The sequence below is a fragment of the Cebus imitator genome, unplaced genomic scaffold (genome assembly GCF_001604975.1).
Source record: "Cebus imitator isolate Cc_AM_T3 unplaced genomic scaffold, Cebus_imitator-1.0 Scaffold272, whole genome shotgun sequence".
NCBI lineage: Eukaryota > Metazoa > Chordata > Mammalia > Primates > Cebidae > Cebus > Cebus imitator.
This window is the reverse complement of record NW_016107587.1, coordinates 2361329-2369216: the sequence shown is the minus strand read 5'-3', so window position 1 is coordinate 2369216 and position 7888 is coordinate 2361329. Positions and strand designations below refer to the sequence as shown.

The following is a 7888-nucleotide window of genomic DNA, read 5'->3' as shown; positions in this document are numbered from 1 at the left end:
AAAAAAAAAAAAAAAAAACAAGACATGAAGTGAGGAGTACCCTCAAGTGTCAAGCATGCTTTTACACACGTGGCTGCTACAGGGAAAGCCTGAAGGCTTGGGATCCTCTGTTTCCTCCTGCTTGTTCTCGAGGTCATTCTGCCCACAGGTGAAGTCTCTACTTTGGCATCAAGCAGGCCTGGGCAAACCTTGTTCATGTCAGGATTCTGGAAAGGAGGATCAGCTCGACAGTACCAACCCACCGCAAAGAAACACATTCCACAAATGCACACACACCACGGAACGTGAATCCGTGGGCCAGCATTCAGGTGCAAAACAAGTGGAAACTGAGTAGAGATGAAAGGGCCAGCCACTGACCTTGCCAAACCTTTCGGATAGGGGAGAAAGCAATTCACTGAGTCAAGCCAAGTGCAGAGACATCACCTTATGCACAAGTTCTATCATACATAAAATAAATCATAATAATTTCAACTCTAGGCCAGGCCTGGTGGCTCACGCCTGTAGTCCCAGCACTTTGGGAGGCCAAGGCATTTGGATCATGAGGTCAGGGATTCAAGACCAGCCTGGCCAAGATGGTGAAACCTTATCTCTACTAAAAATACAAAAATTAGCTGGGTGTGGCAGTGGGCACCTGTAATCCCAGCTACTCGAGAGGCTGAGGCACAGAATTGCACAAACCCGGGAGGCAGAGGTTGCAGTGAGCCGAGATCGTGCCACAGCACTCCAGCCTGGGCAACAGGGTGAGACTCTGTCTCAAAAAAAAAAAAAAAACCTGAACTCTAAGTTGCAAAGAATCAGAAATGAAGCTTACTTTTGTTTTATTGTTACAAAACGATTCTTCTTAAAGAAACTTCATGATGGCATGGCAGTACTTTCTTTCCTAAGTCATGAAAACAGTCAGAGGTAACCTGCCTCAGAGGCCTTGAACTAGCCAGGGAAAAATAGATACAGATGCCAAACATCTGCTGGCCACCAGGACCTTAGGATATAATTGGGGCGTTGAGACTCTTCTCTAATCTCTACACTGAGTAGCAGCCTGGTTACAAGGAGAGGTGGGGCTTTTACCAAGAGGCATTTCTTCCTTTTTTTTTTTTTTTGAGATGTAGTTTTACTTTCGTTGCCCAGGCTGGACTGCAATGGTGCAATCTCGGCTCACCACAACCTCTGCCTCCCAGGTTCAAGCAATTCTCCTCAGCCTCCCAAGTAGCTGGGATTACAGGCATGCACCACTACACCCAGCTAATTTTGTATTTTTGGTAGAGACACGGTTTCTCTGTGTTGGTCAAGTTGATCTCAAACTCCCGACCTCAGGTGATCCGTTCACCTCGGCCTACCAAAGTGCTAAGATTACGGGCGTGAGCCACCTCACCCGGCCAAAGCACTTCTATTATACCACAGCTCTGACTTTTTACATTGTATGTTACTGATCGATAAAACAGTAAGATCTTTAATTCACCATTACTTAAGATCGAAAAAGGATACACGGTTCATTTGTTTGTATTTATTATAAGTGGCAGGGTGGGGGAGAATAATGACAAAAGAAAAGTCCCCTCATTCCCACTGCGGACACTGATGGAAGCATATATCTGCTTAAATAACCAGCAGTCACCGGGTACTATGGCTCACACCTGTAATCCCAGCACTTTGGGAGGCTGAGGCAGGCGAACCATAAGGTCAAGAGTTCGAGACCAGCTTGGCCAATATGGTGAAACCCCATCTCTACTAAAAATATAAAAAATTAGCCAGGTATGGTGGCACATACCTGTAGTCTTAGCTACCCAGGAGGCTGAGGCAGGAGAATCGCTTGAACCCGGGAGGTGGAGGTTGCAGTGAGCCAAGTTCGTACCACTGCACTCCAGCCTGGGTGACAGAGTGAGACTCTGTCTCAAAAAAAATAAAAATAAAAAGTAACCAACAGTCTTAGCTCAGGTTAGGGGCAGCTGCCGTGACAACATACCACAGAATGGGCTGCCGACACCACAGCTGTTCATCCTTCCACAGTCCTGGAGGCTAGGGGTCTGAGATGAAGGTGTGGGCAGGGTGGTTCCTCCTGAGGCCTCTCTCCCGGGCCTACAGACTGCCGCCATCTCCCTGTGTCCTCACATGGCTATTCCTTGTGTGTATCTGTATCCCAGTCTCTCTAAGGACACCAGTCATACTGGATTAGGCCCACCCTAATGACCCTCTTTTAACCTGATTACCTTTTTAAAGACCTTATCTCCAAATCCGGCCACATTCTAGGGTCCTCGGGATTCGGGCTTCAACATTTGAATTTGGGGAACAAAGCACAACACCTAACACTAACCATCAAAGGTCTGACAGGTCAGGTGGAGACGTCAGGTGGAAACAGAACGTTCTTGGGCACACCAACAGGAGCTGGGTCCCCCAGGTGGGGCCGGGGGCTCCTGACTTGGCGAAGGTGGCCTTACTCATCATTCAAGGCTGCCCCTCCCATGTTGCCGAGGGACAGGGGGCTCCGTGGAGGATTGAAGAAAGGCCCAGGGTCAGACTTTCAACACAAGCCTGCAAACAACAACAGACCTATACAAAGAACAGCAGTACAAAATGAGGACATTCGAGACTTTATTAACTTTCTTTGCTTCCTTCAAGAGCTTGCCCTAACTTTGCTTCTGTGTCCCCTTTGTCAGGCTTGACCCTGGAATCCCTAATTAGGTTCACATTCCTCAGGAAGCTCTGTTATCCCACTAAGCGTTAAAGCCCAATTTAGCCTGCTCTAATCCCCATGAGAAAACACCCGCCCGGCAGACGCAATTAAACTTCTCGGCCTGCGGGCTGAGAACGGACAGGAGCGGAAGAGAAAGAGAAGGAAAATTCCTGCAATCGGGTCATTATATTTTTCCTTACAGTTAACAAGCAGCTAGTGAAGATGATGTCTGTGCCATAGTTTTTTTTTAAAAAAAAAAAAAAAAAAAAAAAAAGGCCGAGGCTTTCTCAGTCCTTGGTCTCGGCTCTTCTCGCCTCTGGGGGCCTCAGTTTCCCCTTTCAACCCAGCTCTATGAATCTAATAATATTTAAAGAAAAGAGTTGTGCCCCTATCCCAAATGGACAAATAGGCTTAGCTGAACCTATTGGAACCCTCTTTTTCACACATTTACTTAGGCTATGCAGCTGTTTAACATTGGCTACCCTTGCCCAGTCGAGGCCCATGGCCCACAAGGCAGGACTGGGCCTTCCTTGGCTTCAGGAAAACAAGTTACCACCGGTAAGGAATAAAATAGATTTAAAGCCAAAGCATAGAATTCTGCATCCATTATATCACCATTATTTGTCTCAGATCAGAAATCAAATGTGAACCTATTGTTGGAACGATGTCCAAGGAATTCTGAAAGTGGCTGAAAAGTACACTTTCAGGATCACGTGCATGCTCTGTATACAAGTCCCAGCAAGGAGCGAAGGACAGGACGGCTCGGGGGCCTGCACGCCTTCCTGCAGTGAGTCTGTCTTACAAGACCAGGGCTGGGCAGGGAGGCCTAGCGTCTAAGTGTAACCGAGGCCCACAGCGGCAGGATCAGGGTCTACAGATCCCCGAAGGCCGACGCTTAACCAGAGTCCTACACCTTACCTTTTTAAAAACAGAAAGAGGACATCTGGTGTTTGATAAAATGCTAATGGCTTGCAAAAGAACAAGAAGAAAAATTCATAAATCATAAATCCAACGTAATTGCAGAGTGATTAAAAGGCAGTATTGAGTTCTTTAACAATCTTTTTATTAGAGCATTATAATGCCAAGGATCAAGATTTCACCGCATCAACATTACTGGATCCATTTCCACAAGGAAAGTCCAGGTCTCACCTCAGGCACTCTTCACCAGCTGCATCTCATCAGCCTACAGTTCTCACCAGCCACCTATAATTAATAATAAAGTACTGTCTAGGCACGGTGGCTCACGCCTGTAATCCCAGCACTTTGGGAGGCCGAGACAGGTGGATCATGAGGTCAAGAGATAAAGACCATTCTGGCCAACAAGGGAAACCCCATCTCTACTAAAAATACACAAATCAGCTGGGCATGTGGGTGGATGCCTGTAATCCCAGCTACTCAGGAGGCTGAGGCAGCAGAACTGCTTAAACCCGGAAGGCAGAGGTTGCAGTGCACCACTGCACACCAGCCTGGCAACAGAGCAAGACTCCGTCTCAAATAAATAGATTAATAATAATAATAAAGTACTGATGCTGACATTTGTAAGTAATTTACATTTTAATTAATTAGAAGAAATTGGTGATTACCTCTAAAATAACATCCCTGCACGCTATTGCCTGAATAAGTTTAGCAGGTTGTGTTTTCAAAGACGATGGTACCACATCACACAGGGTCTTCTGCAAAGGAACTCTGCCATTCCCCCATCAAGAGGTAGAGTCTGTCCCTGTTCCTCTTGAATCAGGGCTGGTCCTGTGTTTGCCCAGTGGCCTGCTGTGAGCAGTGAAACATGGCAGAACTCCGAAGCCTGGCCTTAGAGAGTTGCAGTTGCTGCCTTCACATGGAGAATTCCATTCTTAAGCCCAGACCCCATAGTGAAGGGAAGCCTGCGCTGGCGCATGGAGACACCTACAAGGAAGCACAGGCTGCTTGACAGCCCAGTGCCAATCAATGAAAACGGGCATGAGGGCATTTGTGACCTTCTGGCCACCGCTGCCCCTTGTCAGCACCACATGAAGCAAGCACTGCCCAGCCAGCTCACGAATCCATCAAAACGTGTTGGCTTCAGCCACGGAGTGTACAGGAAATTTGTTAGGCAACAACAGGGAATGGAAATAGTGTGCCCTGGTACGCCCAGACCAGTGTGCCGGGCACCAGAAGGCCATCTTTAGTGCTGTGTGTCAGGAAGTGGAAGAAAGGGGCTCAAAATCAGCACTTGAAAAAGCAAATGGCAGCAATGAGGCCACGAGCTGTCACAGGTGAGATTTCAGCCACCGATGGAGAGGACAAGCGGCCAGCAGAGAGAGGCTGCGGCTTCAGCAAAAGGCCAGCAGACGTGACCCAGGGCACCAGCCAGCGGGCAGAGAGGCCAAGAGGTAGCCTCTCGCCCATCTACGCTGACATTCACCAAAAAGCGCATTAGGCTGAACATGGATGGCACGTGGTGTTCTTGAATGCAAGTTTCAGTTTTAAACGAACATATATTTTGAACCATATATACTGTTTCAAGCCCCAGAGTGACTGGACAGAACCGAAAAAGCTCTGTCTTTGCATCCGGAGACTGAAATTAGGGCATGCCCCCTGCTTCTCCCGCTGGCTTTGATGAATTCACGGCGACTGTCCTCTGTGAACTCAATTTCCTCCTTAACTGTGAAATAGGGATAATATACCTCACAGGGTGACTACGAACCTCAAGATCATAGGAAAGTCTTCACAGAGGGACTATATCAAATATACACTATTAGACTGGAGTGGGGGTGAGAAGGGACCCCACGGCCTTTCGCAGACAGCAGCACAGTGACCGAAGGCCATCTCTGCCAGCCATACAGACTCTGCCTCTCTCCTCCCTGATGCTCAAACTCCATGATATTGTTCAGACAAGGCATTTCCTGAGACAACTTTCTGACGATGAGGCTGCAGCACAGAGAATGATTCATGAAATTTTTTTACCAGGGGGCAAAGCAGACACGTCCCTCGCCATGCCCTGTTCACCTGGAGGAAGGCAGGGAGGAATCACGGCCTGAGACCACAGGCCTGAGCAGGACGGTGAAACTCGAGAGTCACATGCTACAGAGGTGGCCCCGGGTATATGCTAATGTGTGTGTGGCCTCATCAATCACCACAGCTGGCTCCAAGAGTGATCTCACAGGCTCCTGGAAGGACAGGTCCGGATGCCACGTCTGAAACCACTCAATCGGCCGTCTAGGCAAATAAGGAACACGTTTTGCTTTTGCTTTGGTTTATTCATGTTTAACATACAAGTGAAAATACCTGATTCTGAAGAAGTTGTATGGGGCCTACTGAATGCAGACCTTAATTATTGGTGCCCGAAACTGCCCCCTTTCCAGTCGTGGGCCAGCAACCCTGAATCCCACTCACGAATGACAGGGAGGCCTCATCTCACCTCCACCCTACGCTGCCTTTCTGTCATGGCTCTGGCCAACCTCGCCCACTGCATCCTCTGTATACAAGTCTATATACAAACCAGTATCTGTTGGAGAAATTGAATGAGCCTTTCTCAGGGCCTGGGCCTATCACTCCTTGGGAAGATGGTGGGGTGGAAAAGGCACCCCAAAGTGGAGGCAGCCCCTCACCCCAGCACTCTGGCCAGCAGCAGGAAGGCTGGGTTTTGACCCCATGTGCCTGGTACATCACCCTTGATGGAGGATACAGCCGCCCTGCCCACTGCACTACAGACTCTACGGCCTGCACCGTAGGCTCCCCGCATCTGCTCTCCCCTTCTCCTCTGTCTGCACCTGCAGCCAACAGGCTTGACTCCCTCACCTAACCCCACCTTCCATCCATGGGCCTCAGCCCAGGCTGCTCCCTCTGCCTGGAAAGCCACCTGCCCACCTCCTACTGTGTAGGCACCCATGCTTCAAGGCCCAGTGGAAAGGGCCCTGCTTCGGGAGACACACAGATAAGATGTGCTTTTATTTCTGCTTCAAGAGAAGAACATAGAAATGTTCTCTGCTCCTGTGCTTCTGTAATACCCTCTTCTTATTTCAAAGGAAAAGGTCCAAGGAGGCAGTAACAAGAAAACAAAGCACAGTTTTCAGAGGCTTTTAAAATGAGTGGTGGGCACCACATCCACCAGGGAGCAGGCAAGCAGATGTTTGTATTTTCAACCATGCTGGCCTCATGTTGAGAAAGGCGGGGTTCTAGTCACGGGACTCCTGAACAGGAGGGGGTCCCACTGCCTGTGAGAGCCGAGGCCCCAGCCTGTTCATCAGGACAGCACTGAGCTCACAGGGAGCAGAGCCTCGGGCAATGACATCAGCCAATGCCACCCTCCAGCTCCTGCTTCTTGGGGGTTCTATGGCATCTGAGATTTCCATCTGAAACCAACAACAGGCTCTTCACACCCAGCCCTGGCTTCCACTGAGCTGTTCCTAATGATGAGGCAGAGGAAGGGGTCACCCCTAGGGAGAGGACCGCAGAAACTCTAATAAAACCACCCTCCAGAGTGAAGTGCGGGGCTCTGACGGTCAGTGTTCAGTGGTCATCCGTAAAGAAAAGGAAGAGCACAGATAAATGAGCTGCTTGCTTCTCCAAACTGTGGGTCAGCCGTCTCTCAACCTCTTATCCATTCATTCACTGCAGAATGGCACATCAAATATCACACTTCAGGGCACTGGAAGATGAGAACTAATTAGTAGTTGTCTTCAGAAATTCAGTTTAAAATGGAAGAAAAGATACAAACATACAAGTTATTCAGGGAAGAAAATGCAATCCCACAAAGTGGAGCACCAGAGAAATTTTCCCTGAAATACATTTTGGCAACAGTGTTGGGTTGCAAATGGCCAACCAGCTAACTCTAATGTCCACATAAACATATTCCATGAAACTCAAACTGGTTCCTGATGATCTGAAGCTAAATTTCCACCCCTGTTCACAAAATCCTGCCAATGACATTCCTCTCTACCCAGCGTCTCAAATTTAAAATTATAAGAATTACCAGGCCGGGATCGGTGGCTCACGCCTGTAACCTCAGCACTTTGGGAGGCAGAGGCAGGTGGATTACCTGAGGGTCAGCAGTTCAAGAGCAGCCTGGCCAACATGGTAAAACCCTGTCTCTACTAAAAATACAAAAATTAGCCAGCCATGGTGGTGAGACTGTAATCCCAGCTACTCGGGAAGCTGAGGCAGAGAAATGCTTGAAGCCAGGAGGCGGAGGTTGCAGTGAGCTGAGATTGCAGTACTGCACTCCAGCCTGGGTAACACAGCAAT

At 48.7% G+C, this 7888-nt stretch overlaps 1 protein-coding gene across 4 annotated transcripts in view; it reads right to left on the bottom strand.

Moving 5' to 3' along the window:
- TNS3 (tensin 3) overlaps positions 1-7888 on the bottom strand; it is a 315575-nt gene that overhangs the window by 212442 nt on the left and 95245 nt on the right. The gene's annotated exons all lie outside the window — the stretch shown is intronic.